The sequence below is a fragment of the Marmota flaviventris genome, chromosome 2 (genome assembly GCF_047511675.1).
Source record: "Marmota flaviventris isolate mMarFla1 chromosome 2, mMarFla1.hap1, whole genome shotgun sequence".
NCBI classification, from domain to species: domain Eukaryota; kingdom Metazoa; phylum Chordata; class Mammalia; order Rodentia; family Sciuridae; genus Marmota; species Marmota flaviventris.
In genome coordinates, this window is record NC_092499.1 from 7,362,962 (window position 1) to 7,379,198 (window position 16,237).

Below are 16,237 nucleotides of genomic sequence, written 5' to 3' on the forward strand. Positions count from 1 at the left end.
CTAGGAGTAGAACTTTGTCTCTCTGTCTCTCTTTTTTGTTTTGGTACTGGGATGGAACCCAGAGCCTTGCACAAGCTAGGGAAGTGCTCCACCACTGAGCTACACCCCAGCCCTTAGCAGAACTTTAGGTCAATACGATGGCGATATGTGATGAGTCTCATGTAACTTTTCAGCCAGGGAGGATTAAAATTATTTCTGTGTGCAAGTGAAGCCCACACCAATTGCGTACCCTGCACAGTCTTTAGTTTTACAGGATTCTGATTATAGATCATCCAGGATGGTTGAAAGAAATAAAAAAAAAGCTGAACTTGGAAGTCAATTAATTCACAAAGCAAAGACTTCTGGATGTCAGAACTGGGCACACAAGGAGATCTCTGACTCTGACCGGGTTGTACCCATTAGGAGAGAAATGTGTTGTGAAACAGGACTATAAGAGAAGGTAAGGTGGGCAGGGAAACCGGCTAGGAAGAGGGAGAAACAAGTCAGTCAGAAAGAAGGATTAGGGAAATTGTGCTGTTCCTGGAAAGGCCAGTAAGAATTCACCAGGAAGACACATGAGGGAAAAATGGTGTGGCTTGCAGAGTGTTTGACACTGGAAAATGCTTGGAGGTTGGGGAAGCCCAGGAAAGCAGCATCCTGGAGGAGACTGGCTGGGATCTTTAGTAAAACCCCATCTAACGTGGGATCCTCTCCCAAATCCTATGTACAGCATATCCTATACTTTACCACTGGATCACTTATTTATTCATCCATCCATCCTTCCATCCATCCATCCATCCATCCATCCATTCAACCATTTATCCATCCATCCATCCATCCATCCATCTATCCATCCATCCATCCATCCATCCACCCATCCATCTATCCATCCATCCATCCATCTACCCATCCATCTATCCATCCATCCATCCATCTACCCATCCATCTATCCATCCACCCATCCATTCATCCATCTATCCACCCATCCATCTATCCATCCATCCATCCACCCATTCATCCTTTCACCCACACACAAGTTTGTTCATTAATAAACATTTATTGAAGGCTGTGTTGCACACCCTGATGGGAAGCTAGGGGCAAATAAGACTCCTCCCACCCTGCCTTCCAGGAGTTGACCGTTCAGGTGGCAGGATGGGATCGTCTCTGATTCCTTCACTCTCCTGGAGTTCCTCCTGAGTCCCCCAATTTCCAGACCTGCAATGCAGTCCCTGCCCTGGAATAACTCCCACTTAGCTGGGGAGAGACAATCTGGGCTCAGTCTGTTTCAGGGGAGCATGGGGTGCAGCGGAGGGCTGGAGGAAATGTCCCTGCCCTTCATTTCAGAGGGGGAAATGTCCCTCTGCACCCTGCCACAGCCCACCCTGTCTCCCTCTAATATAGTTTATTCCTCAAAGACCATGATGAAAATGAAATTGTATTTCTGCAACCTTTTATAATAGGATGCTTAAAAACTAGAAAGTGACCAGTCACATCCCAGATGTGAGCCCAGAGGTCCTGTCTGGAGAATGTGAGTGGTCACTTACCTTTCCAGATCCAAAGGCATGATTGTGATGCTGAATTTCACCCAAAGGCCAGACATTGGCTCAAAGTGCACTTCAGGAGCCACTCTCAAGGACTGGCATCTCAGCAAAGCCAGGAGCACTGGGGCAGGAGCCAAGGTGCCTCCCCTGCTCTTTTCCTAGCCCTCCTTCTTCCTCCTTTCCACCAAGACTGAACTCAGCGCCTGTCCATCTCCCGTGGGGCAGCACAGGTAACTCTGCAGCACCAACGGTTTGGTGAGTGGAAGGAGGAAGTCAAGGGAACCAGCAGGTGACAGCCACACTCCCGGCTACCTCCAGCTCTCTCCTGCCCCAGCCCTTTTGCCTTTGTTTGAAGATATAATTGAGGGATCAGTTTTCTTACCTATATCATGTTTCAACCACATTTCCCTCTTCCCTTTGGAAAGCTCTGGGTAGTGTGTATCAGGGCCCAAATGATATTCTGAGTGTTTGATCTGGTGATGTCATTCTTGAAAGTCATACTAGGGATACTGATTAGCGATTTCTAGAGAGAGGAAAACCGGGCACCTGTAGATGGTCACTTCCACATTTCATTGCAGACTTTATTAATTATGGGTGTCCTTCCTTGTTCTACAAGGCTTTGAGAAGGCCAAGAGGAAGCATGTTAAAATATAAATAAGCAGCAAAACATCAGAACCAGAAAGATTAAAAGATAAAGTAACCTGTGTACACCCAGGTAAAAACTGAGCCAAGAGAAGAAGGCTGTACATTTCTGGACTCAAATCATGAGTCTGAATCTATGCTTCCTGGTAGCCAAAGAGAAAGAAGGAAACAGACACAAAGATACACTGCGTATTACTCAGGCAGCGAGTGGCATGGGTGATGTCATTAGGAGCAGCCTCGTGTTCAGCCATAGAAGATTGCATGAAGAGGAACTTGTCTATCATAGAATATTTCCATCTGTCTAGGGGAAGGGGTTGGAGACTCTGGTAGCAATAGGAAAACTGTATGTGGGATAATGTGAACCTTTAGAAAGATAGAAAATGTTGTCTGCTGTGATTCTCAGTGACCCAGGCCACTGTGTGGATACTGATGTGTACCAGGTGCAAGCGGCCAGGGAAAAGGCTGGCCACAGAGGTGTTACCCCCACCACGCTCAGATTTGCAGGAAGTCAGTCCTGCTGCCTTTGCAACTGAGACTGGTGGAGTAGGTGGTGAGTTGGGCCAGCTCTCCGTGTCTCGACTGTCTTTGCCATCTCTCAGAACCATTGCTCCCCCCAAAATGACTTTCCAGGATTCCTTAAGCCCCTGGGTGGAATCGCCCTGCGGACAGTGTGGAAGTGCCCTCCTCTTTCCATCACCTGGCTCTCATGGCAGGAGAAGCAAGAGTGTCATTTTTGCTTAATCTTTGAAATAATTTCTCTTCTAGAAAATCATCCTAAGGGAGCTAAAATCTGGCCAAAGATTTAGCCACAAAGATGTTTACACCAGAATAGAGAAATAGAGAAAATGCCCATGTTAGGGATTGGATGAGCAAGTGATGTCGGCTGTCCATTCAATGGAACCTTAGGCTGTTATTAAAAATGACGTTGTTGGGACAATTTAAATGGCATTGGAGAGACGTTCCTGGTGGAGTGTTAGGTGTTAAAGTGAGCACGTGGCAGTCTGCCCTGTGCTTGGGATCTGGTGACGATGCATGAACTGAGAAGCAAGCTGGGAGGAAAGGCACAGGGAGGCAGCGGTGGCCGTCTCCGGATGACCTTGTAGCAGGACCCCTCTGGCTGCATGTGGAGGACAGATGGCCACATGCGGGTCAAGCTGGGCCTCCAAGGAGAGGGCAGCAGCTTGCACTTAACCATAAAGAGGTGGAGGTGGTGAGAGGGCTGTGATTCAGGATCTCCTTGGGGACCTGCATAGGGTATCAGCATGAAGGAGAGGGCATCAAGGGCCACCACAATGAGCAACAGGAGGAGTGACCAGGTCCCCACCTGGGGAAGACTAGAGTGAGTAGGGTGAGGAGAGGGGAGGGGGAGGGGATGGAGGGTTCTCTCCAGCCCAGGAAGCTAGAGGTGCCGACCAGTTGAATGCTGACTGTCACAAACTGTGGGATCTCAATTCAGTTATGCAACCCGGTAGTCCCTCAATTTCCTGGTGTGTCAAAATGGGCCCAGTAGTGTGCCCACCTCATGGGGACATGGTGAGGATTCTGTTAATTGTGACTTGCAAGTGCACTTTGTATCCAGTGAAGCAGAGATCTGGAAAGCTCTGAACATCTATGACTAGGCTAAGAGTCTGTCCCCTTTCCCAGCGAGGACAGGGCTCTGGTCAGAGTATGACTTGTGTTTATCAGCCAGGAGAGCCTGGGGAATCTGGCTCTGTCTGAACTTCAAGTTTCCTTCTGATTTCCAGGCAGAACACCCGACGGCTGCACTGGGGGGCACCTGACCTCTGCTCCACCCACATGAGCACCTAGGATGAGACTATGATGTCACATTTCATCTGCCAGTGACGGTCACTCCTAGCACTGGTTACAGATGGGTCATGCTCACACAGCAGTTGTCTCCAACAAGGGGACAAAGAAGAATAGTGCTGAAGCCGTCATTTCAGGCTGCTCGTGCTGTCATCCGCGTCCCTTGTGTCTTGCCTGCGAGGCTCTTGATTCCTCCGTGTGGGGTTTCTGGTCGCAAGCTCATCTTGGTGGGTGTCTCCCGGGTTCCTCTGACGTGTCCTGATTACAGGAACATCCTTTGGAGCTTCAGACCCTCTCCAGCCCGTGCCTGTGGGCGCCAGGGGCCTGTGGTTGGACTGCAAGAAGCCTCTGTGGGGTCCCCACGCTCCTGGTCCCCTGTGCTTTTGTTCCTGCTCAGGGACAGGGAGGTGGTGCCTCCCATGGCTTCCTGGGAGATTTTCTTGTCCTGGTTTTGATGACGGACTAGCTCTTTTAAGTCCAGGCTCTGTGCAGATGCCGCAGTCTGGCTGGGCACAATCAGGAGCCACTTGTCAAAAGAAACTAACTTTATTTTTAGAAGCACACACGCCAAACAAAACCGCCTCTCAGGAAAAACCCTCAGAGCCTCAACTGCCACCACCGGCTTCCCACAAGCCTCTCTCTCCAACCAAGCTTCTGTCCACCTCCCACAATCCTCCTGCTCTTGAGGCAGATTGGCTGGGTCACGTGGACGGAGCCAAAAAAGTCCCCCAATGAGCAGCTCCGTGGTCTGAAAGGGCAGGGAAACAGCCCAATGAGCATCACCGCAGAGGAGCCAATCAGCTAGATGTTGCTGGGGCCGCTGTGAGCCAATCATCAGCCAGCAGCTGGAAGTTTGCTGGCAGCTGGAAGTTTGCTGGGGCCGCTTCGGCTGTGGCTCTCAACATGCAGGGGGTCAGTTCCATCTGGTGTCCAAGAAGACGTGGACCGATGCCCCCAGAAGTCTCCTCCTAGTTCCATTTCTGGGTCTGAAACGTGAGCTGCAGGAGCCACTTCTTACCTCTCCGGCTTCATTTTTACCATTCCCAGGGCTTCTCCTTTTGTGTGTGGTGCTCACACACAGGTGTACTATTATGCACACACCCACACGTGTTTTTTTGTGTGAGTGCATACAGAGACACACATATAATTATATAATATATTCGTATCTCATATACATATATGTTTATGTAAATAAGATGACAAATGTTTGGGGCATTTCATCCATCTGGATGTCCTATCAGTGATTTCTAGGACTTAACATTGGGAAATAAAGAGCTCCTTTAGTGAGTCAGTATGTTTCATTTAAAAAAAAAAATATATATATATATATATAACTTGTTGCAATTTCCATTTTTGCCACAACTGCCAGGAAGCTCAGTGTTAAGTTTAATGTTCAATCAGAGCAGCAATATTGGCTTGAGATATTTTAAAAATGATTCCTGCCATAACTGTTTTGATGATCTTATTATATACATAATTTTATTACATCCTTCTGAAGACTGAAGACACTAGTGTAGAGAACTATCACCCAAATTCTCTGCATTTCTCAAAGTGATCCCAGGACACTGCCCACGCGGTTCTCCTCCAGATTGCTGCTGCATGTATTGTGTGAACCTCTGGCTGTGACCTCTCACCACTGCCTTGTAATAACTCGGGCAGAGCTAAATAGAAGGTCTTTTCTTTCTTTCTTTTTTTAATCATGTGTGTTGTTCTTGGTATTTTAAAGAACTGAGAAACTCTTGTGGAGCAGGAGGATCATGGAACTCAGAGCTGGACAGGCTTAGTCTGAGCAGGACACTCACTCTGCCTCTCACCGGCTGAATGCCTGGGGTCTGTCACCAGCATTTGGGGCAGGGGGATCTCTGCCACAGAGTCGCTGGAGGACAGGCAACGGGCAGGTGGAAGGTGCCCGGCAAAGGTCCATTTACCCTCCCTTTTCAGGTTGTGATTCCTGTGGCTTCTAGAAAGTTCCCGAGCACCCCACTCCAACGCCTCTGCCTCCCCAGCCTCTCTCCCCTGCCACGAGTGGCTGCTGGTGTTGGGCTCACTCCTCCTGCCCCACCCCGTGTGCACCTGGGGGATCTGCCTGGCACAGTCATGGGGGTGCCCACTTGGCACAGCCCTGAGTGCCTGCGGGAGGTGGCCAGCTCCGGAGATGGCTGCTGATCTTTCTGGTCTGGCCTTGGCTCTCCGGAGGGGGAGAAGAACTGGCCGCTCAGGCAGCGGGAGGGGCAGCTGTGGTAGAGTGAGTGAAACTTAGATCTTCAGCCTCCTGAGTCCCAGCTCTGCCCATGCCCTGGGGACCTGGAAAGTTCTGTCCTCTTCTCTGTAAATTGGGTGGGTGGACAAGCCATCTCCACAGCATGGTTAGCAGGATTGATGGAGACTTAATGCCCACGGAGAGGCAGTGAAGAGCTTATGTTCCTGCACATACACAGCAGCAAATGATGGCTATATTAAATAAGTGGACTATTTTCAGTCCACCTCATGGGGTATGAGGCAACACTGGATGAGCCCTATAGGCTCTGTCCCTTGCTGGCCCCATCCCCTGGGAATGTCTGACCCTTCCATTCACGCCCCATGGCCCCTGGTTCAAGGTTGTTCCCCTCCGCCCCATCTCCTGGATTTCCCATCACCTAGGATGGGTGGTCTTCTCGTCCCAGGGACCCCTGCCCCTTTTAGCACAAAGGTCTTGGAGGACTTATGAAGGAGGAGGTGTCCTGTGGTGCCTGGTGGAAGAATACTGCCCGCTGGGTGGCAGAGTCCTGGAGGATCAGCTGCTTTCTCCTCACAGAAGGGCAGAAAGGGAGTTGGCACCAGGAAACAAGCACCCAAGGGCTGACCCAGGACTGTGCAGGAGGCTTGGCCCCCTCCTGCTGAGAACCCACCCTTTATGAGACCCCATGGATGCTAGAATCCTGGGGTTCATCTTCAACCTAGCCCCCTCCTCCATTCTGGGTTCCTTCTAGAGCTTCTTTTGTGGAACCCTTGATGACCCAGGGTAGGATCCTATTCAGGATCCTCCAAATCTGCATGACCACTCCATGTCTCAGTTTCGGTGAAATGGGAATAATAATAGTACCTACTACTTTAACTGTTGAGATAATTAAATAAGATACGGTAGGTCAAGTGCTGAGCACATGCACATAGCAAGCACTCAATTAGCATCAGTGTGTTAGTCAGGGTACTTCATACTCGCTGTTGTAACAAACAATCTCCGGGTCCCAATGACTTGACCTGGTAAAGGTTGGTTTCTGGCTAATGTTACAGTCCCATATGGAGAAGAGCGAGCCGCTTCCTACGTGGCTGCTCAGGGATTCAAGCTCCTTCCTTCTTGTTTTGTTGCATCTTCCAGAGTCCTGTGGTCCAACACGGTAGCTGCAGCAATAATTTACGTTTAAATTAATTAAAATTCAACAAAATTAATAATTTAGTCCCTCTCTTGCTTCTGCCACATTTCCAGTGCTTCATAGCCATACGTGGCCACTGGCTGTCATACTGTACAGCATAGACAAGAAGATTCCTGTCATCCGGAAAGTTCTATTGGATGGTGCTGATCGAGGGTCTTTGCCTGATCCTCTGAATGGAGCCATTTATGATTGAAGATAAGGAGGGTCCCATGCAGGGGTCCTCATGGGTCAGGCTTGGGAGCGGTGAATGTCACTTCTGTCCTTGTCTCTCTGGCCAGGAGGCAGTGACACAGCCCTGTCCTGACTCCAGAGGAGGCTGTGGAGTGCTTCAGCACCACATTCATGTCCTTCACCACTGGATTCAATGTGTCCAGTCCCTTCCATTCCATCTGTGACCCCAGCCACCCTCCCTTTCTCACCCCACGTGGTCCTGGAGGAGAGAGAGCACCAGAGGATGCTTGGAACCTCTCAGAAGACCACAAAACCTACTTTCCAGAATTTCTGGCTCACTTCCCCTCACATCTCATTGGCCTGAACAGTGGCTATTCCTGAACTAATTCTTACCCAGAAGAACCCCAGGTGCCAACCGGCCATGACTGCTGCCCGAGGTGGGCAGGAGTCAGAGAGGATGGGAGCAAACCACAAAGCCCTGCACGATGCCCTGCTTGGTGCCTGGGGTTCTGCAGGGCTCTGGAGGACCGGGCCTGGTCTTAGCCTGGTCTCTGCCTGCAGGGATTTCAGAGCGTCCTTACCTGTAAAGAGTTGGTTCTGAGCACAAGGCCCTGGGGTTGCTTGCTGAACTGGGCAGAATCTGCCAGCACCATGCCATGCACAGAGCCATGTGACCCTTGCCGGTTAATGTCGAGATGCTCTGACTTTTGTGTTTTTTAGGTTACGGTCATGTCAGACAGCATCCCCAGGAGCGAGAAGGAGTCTGCTCTGCCTATTTCTCTTTTCTTTTTCATCCTGAGCTGAGCTCCCGGGTCCCTCTTCCTCTGCTTCCTGGCTAGCAGCCCTGGCTTCTCCTCTCCTCCCCCAGCTGGGTCTTAGTGTTCAGGTACCTTTCCCTGTTCCCTCCCTAATGAATGCAGAGTGCTTTATTTATTTATTTTGTCAGAGGCGCCCAAGCATTTAGCAGTTACCAATGATCAACAGTACATTTTGCAAACAAGTAATAAATTTTAACAGCAATTTGTCTATGAATTGTGACCTTTTGATGATGTATTTGATTTTTCCCGAGAAGTTGAACTTCTTTGTCATCCAAGTTTGATTCATATTTTAATTTTTTTAAAAGCAAATGGTCTGTATAACACATTGCAACATTGAGCTGATTGCAAATGCTATTTTGGTTACAGTCAATATTTTTAATTTATGCTGTTGGAGATACACAGGGAGCCCCCGGCCCACTTTGCCAACAGCTGCAAATCCACACATCTCTGCCCCTGACATTTTATACTCTGTAGTTTTCTTAATGTTGTATGGATTTTTTTAAAAAGAAAGAATAATTTATGCCAGTGCCTTTTAATGATGCACCTTTAACCAAAGATAAAACGCGTCCTTGCTTCCCTCGATCCCACCCTTTTGGCCTGGGTGCCGCAGATCATTTTCCTACGGAAAAGGCTGTCGACTCTTTGAATCCCCCAACTGGTGCATTACTTTGTGTTAATTACCTCAGGACGGGAGAGTGGCTCAGAAGCAATCATCTTTGTTTGTTAACACACCCTAGCTGCAGCACCACTCCCCATAAATAAAACATAACTGAGATTACAATGTCATGTTCTCTGGGACTCCAGACCCTGGTAACTGCTCTAGCAGAATGCACAAAACACCTCCTGGCAGCCCAGGTCCCTCTGATGTGTATGCTCAGGATGGCTTCTCGTCCTCAGCCACTTGGTGCCCACCAGACCCTGGCTGCCTCTGGGATCCCCAGGTGTTGCAAGGTCTGGAAGGCTGGTGGCCACTAACTTTCCTTGGAAGGGTTAGGCTTGTGAATATGCAGAGGTATCTTCAGCCACTTAGAAGGGGTCTAACAGAATGCAAAGTCATGGTCAGGGATTTAGCTTCCATGAATTGGAGAAGCATCCGTGGGACCCTCAGACAGAATCACAAATTTATTCATTTATGCCAGTCATTTGTTCCACATGTATGTGTGTGCATGCATACACACGGGAGATGGCTGATAAAAATATATTTAATAAATTACAACAATACAAATAGTAAGATTATGGCAAACACCAGTTTGAAACAAGAAGAGAGATGAAACTACCCAAGGAATAGGATTCTGAAGCTTGATTGGCAGGTTTGGCTCTGAGCTTCCTAGCTGTTGATGGAAAAATGGATATCCTGGTCATCAGCATCTACTCCTCAGTAGATGCCATGTGTTCCTGGCATATGAGTCTGAAAGCAGTTTCTCTGATGGGTCCTCAGCTGGCATTGTGCTCCTTAATGTGGTCCAGGGCCACTGGTGGGAGCTCCTGCGGAGCCACAGACTGAGGCACAGTACTCACTGAGAGCCCAGTTCCTGCACCAAATGGCCACAATCCTATTTATCTTTGCCATGTATAACTTCTGTCTGCTTTGCAGTGACTCAGTTACGAAGATCAGCTAGTCCAGTCCTCAGGAATTAAGCCCAATGCACCTCTAGAATTTGTAAAGGACTCTATTTATTTTATTTTCATTTTTTTAAAAAAAATTTATTTGTTGTTTTTTAGATATATATGACAGTAGAGTATATTTTGACATATTATACATACATGGAGTGCAACCCATTCCAACTAGGATCCCATTTTTGTGGCTGTACATGATGTGGAGTCACACCGAAGGACCCTATTTTAGCATTCCATTGAGAAGTCTGAATTCCTGGTAATATTGTTACATTCCTGGTGATCCTCCTTGGCAAAAAACTCTTCGCCAAGTATGTAGGCAAAGAATTGAAATGTCCTTCATTTTCAGTAATCACACTTTGTTTTTACTAAATTATCGATGTGATCTTGAATGCATGTGATATTAAATTGTTTCTAATGTTACATTGGAACATATATTGGAGAAGAGCTTGTAGATTTTAATTTTGTTAATCTTGTTTTTTTTTTCTCAGTAATTTGCTTTGGAAAATGAAGATCATTTGCTCCACCTAAGTGGACCTCGTACAAAAGAGTTGAGAATCATTTATAGGAGCAACCACGAAAAGTCACAGTAGCTTACTTACAAAAACACATTCACAAAAAGAATGTAATAATCCTAAATGCACAGGCATCTGAAAATAACTTCAATCCCCATGCAACAAAAACAGATAAAATTAAAAAGAAATAGATGGAGTCACACTTTCAGTTGGAGATTTCAATATTCCTTTCTTGATACTAGGTGAAGCAAATACAGAAAATAAGTAAGGATGTAGAAGACATCATTATCAACCAACATTAGCAAATGCATTTGACTGAATTGCTATTTATAGGACTCAATCAACGAAGTCAAAATAAACATTCTTTTTAAGAAAACAAGGAACATTTACCAAGGTGGACCATATTTGAGTTTATAAATTGTCTTAATAAATTTAAGTAACTGGAAATCAATGAATATGTTTTTGTTTGTTTGTGTGTGTCTCTGTCGGTCTGCATGTATATATATATATATATATATATATATATATATTTTTTTTTTTTTTGATCACAGTTGACCTGAACTAGAAGTCAATAAAAAAGATATCCGAAAAATTCTCAAAAAAATTAGAAAGTAAATATCATACTTTTTGATGATTCATAGGTCAAAGACCAAATCATAAGGAAAATTTAAAAAATAATTTGAAGTGAATGAGATTATCAACTAAATATATCAAAATTTGTGGGACATAGATAAAACAGTGCTTACAGAGAAATTTGTAGCATTTAATCCTTATATAGAAAAGAGATTCTCAAGTCAATGATCTTATCTTTAATTTAAAAAAAACTAGAAAAAGTAGAGAAAATGAAGCAAAAAATAATTGGATAGGAGGAACAAAAAAAGCAAAACCAGAAAGCATTGAAATAGAAAAATAATTTTCTACTTTCTAAATAATTTTGTAAAACAATTTTCTATTTTCTAAATAATTTTCTAAACCAATTTTCTCTATTAGAAAATTAATACAACTAAAAATATTGTTAAAATTCACAGGTCTTTAGGTGAACTGATAGAAAAAAAGAGAAAGACACAAATTAAAAATATCAATAATGAAAGAGGGGACATCACCACATACCCTGCAGATATTTGAACAATAATAAGAGAATGATATGAATGCCTTTATGCTAATAAATCCTACAACTTAGAAGGACAAGTTGCTTGAAATACACAAAGCCCTTGCAAGAAGAAATAGACAGCCAGAATAATTCTAATTGCATTTAAACAATTGAATTTGTAGAAAACTTTATTCACAAACAAAAGCAGAAGATTCTCCCAGCTCATCTGCCTTCAATGGTGAATTGTATCCTCTATTTAAGAAAAAAATATTAATCATATGCCAACTCATGTGGAATCTTAAAAAGCAGTATCTTTTATAATTATATAAAAAACATTTTAAGGAATCAATATAATAAAAAATACAAGTTTCTATACTGAATACTGCAAAATGTTGCTGAGAGAAACTAAAGATGTGAATGAATAAAGAGACACACTATGTTCATGGATTACAATGCTCAATAGTGTCTCCCTGTGTTTCACCATATATTTAAAGCAAACATAATTAAAACCCAGCAGGATTTTTATGATATCATTTGACAATCTGATTCTAAAATTTATCTAGAAATACTCCGGACCTTGAATTGTCTGAATAATTTTTAACAATTAGAGTACTCAATGTGATTTCAAGACTCACTGTAAAGTTACAATAATCAAGACTGTATATATAAGCAGACTTGCTTACATATACAGGAATATAGGTGAAACTCAACTGCATTGTGTTAAATGAAAGAAGCTAAAAAAAGAAGCTAAGGACTTTATCTTCATTATTCTGTTTATGCAAAATTCTGTAAAAGGCAAAGCTGTGGTGATAGAAAGCAGACTAGTGGATAGGAGGGCTGGATGTTGAAGGATCGGATTGATGTCAACAGGGCACCAGAGAACTTCTTGGGGTGATGGAAGTGCCATAGGTCATGAATTTTGTGGTAGTCACAGGACTGTACACACTTTTCAAAACTAGCCACACTGTATGCTTAAAATGGGTGAATTTTACTGCATATAAATGATATTTCTCTAAAGTTGAATGATTAAAAAAAATAGAATGCCTAAACTGTTCCCCAGATAGAAGGAAAGGTGGAGAGCTGAGGAGAAATACATCACTCTGCAATATTCCAGAAAATTTTAATCATCTTAGAATTAATATACCAAATATTTTGATTAAGTTGTTGAATGTGAGAACTTTGAGCCAGACAAGAAATTCCCAGCATTTTTACTGTCCCCCTGCCCCATGTCCACTGCATAACATAGTCTCTGTCCACCTCCCCAGCACTTTCTTTCTCCCCTTCTCTGCTCTTGCTGAGCACAGACCACCAGGCCCAGCCCTGCAGCAGCCCCCCTTCTCAGGAGTTTCAGACCTGGGTTCCAAGGCCGGAAGAGGTCCTTCCTGGCTCACTTCCTCAAAGATCCAAGGAGATTTTCCTAGGTTTTCCTCTTGTACCTCCTCCCATTCCAACTCCTCCGATGCCCATCCTACCTATTCTGCACTTAGTTGACCCCTGGAGAGCCTGCCCCCTGGGTCCCGAGTCATGCCAGGCTGTCTGGGACGCAAGGGTGAGCTCAAGTTAGAGGGGCGCGTGGCTTCCCATGTTGGCCCCTTCTCCTGAGTCAGGCCACCCTTAAGGGTCGGGTGTGGGCCAGGGCTGACTCTGCATCTCCAAGAACCAGCAATGGGGTCTGGCACAGGCTCAGTGCTCAGAAATGAGGACTGAATCCCTGGGGACGGTGGAGGGCTGTGTTGCTCTTTCCTGGCCACTGGGAATGGATGGGTGGACACAGAGGCGAGAGGCAGGGTAGGGGCCCTATTGCTGTTGTTGACTACTTTGGACTGTTGTGAGTGGCCTTGGCTGTCTCTTCTGGATTTTAGCCTTTCTCTGTCAAGGGCACTCAGCACCTTCCCTGGGTCACCAGAACTAAACACACACACACACACACACACACACACACATACTTGCACACTCACACACACTTCGAACAAAGGGTGGGGGCTAGGCACCAAAGTCTAATGACTAGTTACCCCAGGACAAGTCAAGGTACACGGCTCTGGGGTGAATAACTGGAAGCAGGGGCCTATCAGAGACAGAGGGGGCAGCCGAAGCAAGACCTGTGGGGCTCTGGGGGCCCTGGAGGCTCCTCTAGGCCTGCTTCCCACGTTACGGGCAAGGAGACAGGCCCGGGAGACAGGGACATGGAGTTCTGGTTGAGGAGGCCGGTTTTGCAGGAACACACCATCCCACGAGGCACAGTCCCACACTGTCCTTTTTCATGGCCCATGTGCACCCCTGGGGGTCCCTCCCTCTTTTCCATTCTTGACTGCCTGCCCTTCTTTGCTCCTTCCCTGAAAGTCTCTCAGAATCCCTGAGATCCCCATCTCACCAAGACCAATGGCATTTTCTGTGACCATATGTCATGAACTCTGAGCAGCTTTGGGGTGTAGGGCCACACCCCCTTGGAAAGCCACTTCCCTTGGCTTCTGGTAGCTTCTTCCCAACTCTACCTCCCAGATGTCTGGCCATCATTCTAGCTGCTTGGAGCACGTCACTGCCGAGCTGCCTGCCCCCACTGCAGGAGCAGGACGGGCGGGGGGGGGGGGCGGGCGCCCGCTTCTCTTCTTGCTCAGGGAAAGGCAATACCCCAGCTTTGACCTCCTGCGCTCTCTCCTCCCCAGCGTCCGTCATGCAGTTCTTGCTGAGAGCAGCAAAGAAAGCGCAGAGTTTGGGGTTAGCCAGTCCCTGCCCGAATCCTGGCTCTGCCCTCTATCAGCTTTCTTATCTCACGTCAGCCTCCTCCCCTCAGTTTCCTCCTCGATGAGAAGGTTTGATGGATGTCACAAGACTTCGCCCAGAGACCCAGGCAAAGTGCCAGGTCCACAGGAGGCGCTCTGCAGACCCCAATATTGTTTTTTGAGGAGATGGATCAAGGTGGCAGCTTACAGATCTGGGTCCTGGCCAGGAAGAGATGACACCTGTCAAAGGAGGGACTGCAAAGAGCTCCGGGAAGGACATTATGAAGTTGTGGCCAGAGCTGAATGAAACCGGCAGGGGCTGGGGCGGTGCCTCAGGGCCACCTGTGCTGAGCAGTCTTCTTCCCAGGCCTGAATTCCAAGCTGGGGGGCTCCTGGGATCGGGGGAGACTGGCAGATGGGCAGGGGGGCCTGACTGGAGCTGAGGCCGTCCACAAAGGACAAATGGGCCAGGGGAGGCTCTTACATGTGCTCTTCTTTTGCTTGGAATGCAGCTCTGCGCCTCTGCCAGTCCCTACCTAGCGCTCTCCCTGGAGGCTGCTCGGCCTTCAGCCTCCATGGGGACCCCTCCCACACAAGGAGCACACTGCCGCCCTGCACCCTCCGGAGCCCACACTGAATTATTTATACATATGCATATATATATATATATATTTTTTTGAAATGCGCTTTGTGATCTCAAACACAAATATACATATTTATATTTAAATATACATCTATTTACACACATATTTATATTTGAGATCACAAAGCACACTAAAAAATTGTATTCAACATGGAACCCAAACAGCTAATATAGATGAAAGTGTGATTTCTCATAGACATTCGTTTTGTAAGTTGGCCTCACAGCATGAGTGTGAGTGGGAGCGAAAGGGTCCCTGCCAGTGTCCACTACCTGCTTGGCAGGCTTGAGACTGGCTGGAGCTGCCCTCGCCACCTTGGGCAAGGACTTGGCTGGCTGCAGCTAATGGGAAAATAAGAAGGACCTGGCTAATTTTTGCTGAGGATGTTCAAGTGGGGCTCTTGGCAAAGCTAATGATGGCAGAATTCTTGAAGGATGGGCGGGGTGACGTCAGGAGAAGATGGGCTGGGGAGGTGGGGCAGGGGGAGGTGGCTTGCAGAGTTCAGGAGGTGGCTTGCAGAGTTCAGGACCTGGCCCCTTCAGACAGGAGCTTGTGTGAGGCGGAACTTGGACCCTGAGATGGCCTGGGATCAAGGAGGAGCCAGCAGCCTCCTGGGAGACCTGCCAAAGCTCTTGTTAGGGAGCTCTTGGCGTGGAGCTCAGAGGCTCCAGGAACAGGGTCTGGTGTCCTTGTATCACCATGTGAGCAGGAATTTCTCAGGAATCCCCATGGGGCTCCCGGACGGTCCCTTCAAGGACTCCAGCGCCAGGTACTGGGCGCAGGTTGTTAAGCCTTTCTCCACGGGGTGCTGTGATGTTCGGGAAGGCGGGGGCGTTTTGCAGGTCCTGGGGCTCTGGGTCTGCCACCTCCTGAGAGCTGAGGAAGGCAGGATGGCACAAGGCAGCGCTGGAGGGAAGAACAGGACCTCTGCGCTGAGCTAATCACCGCCTTGTAATGTGGCAGAAAATAGGGCCCCGAGGTCCAATTCTACCCTGTAACATTTGGACATTTTATGGAAGGTGCTGTGGTTTACGACAATGCACAAAACAGGTAATTGTTTAGCAAAATGTGCATGTCAGAACGCGGTGACCTCTGCAGCCTCCTTCCACTCCTGGTGTCTTCTTATGGTAATGAGGTGCACTTCTGCTCTGTTCTTCCTGAACTCTTCTCCTCCGCCCAAGAATAACTGGTAAAATGGATGGGTGGGGAGGTTTTGCTTTTTGTATGCTGGGAAAATGTTTAATCAGGTCTTCGGAGAAATTTCCAAAGTCTGGGGAAAATGCAACGAGC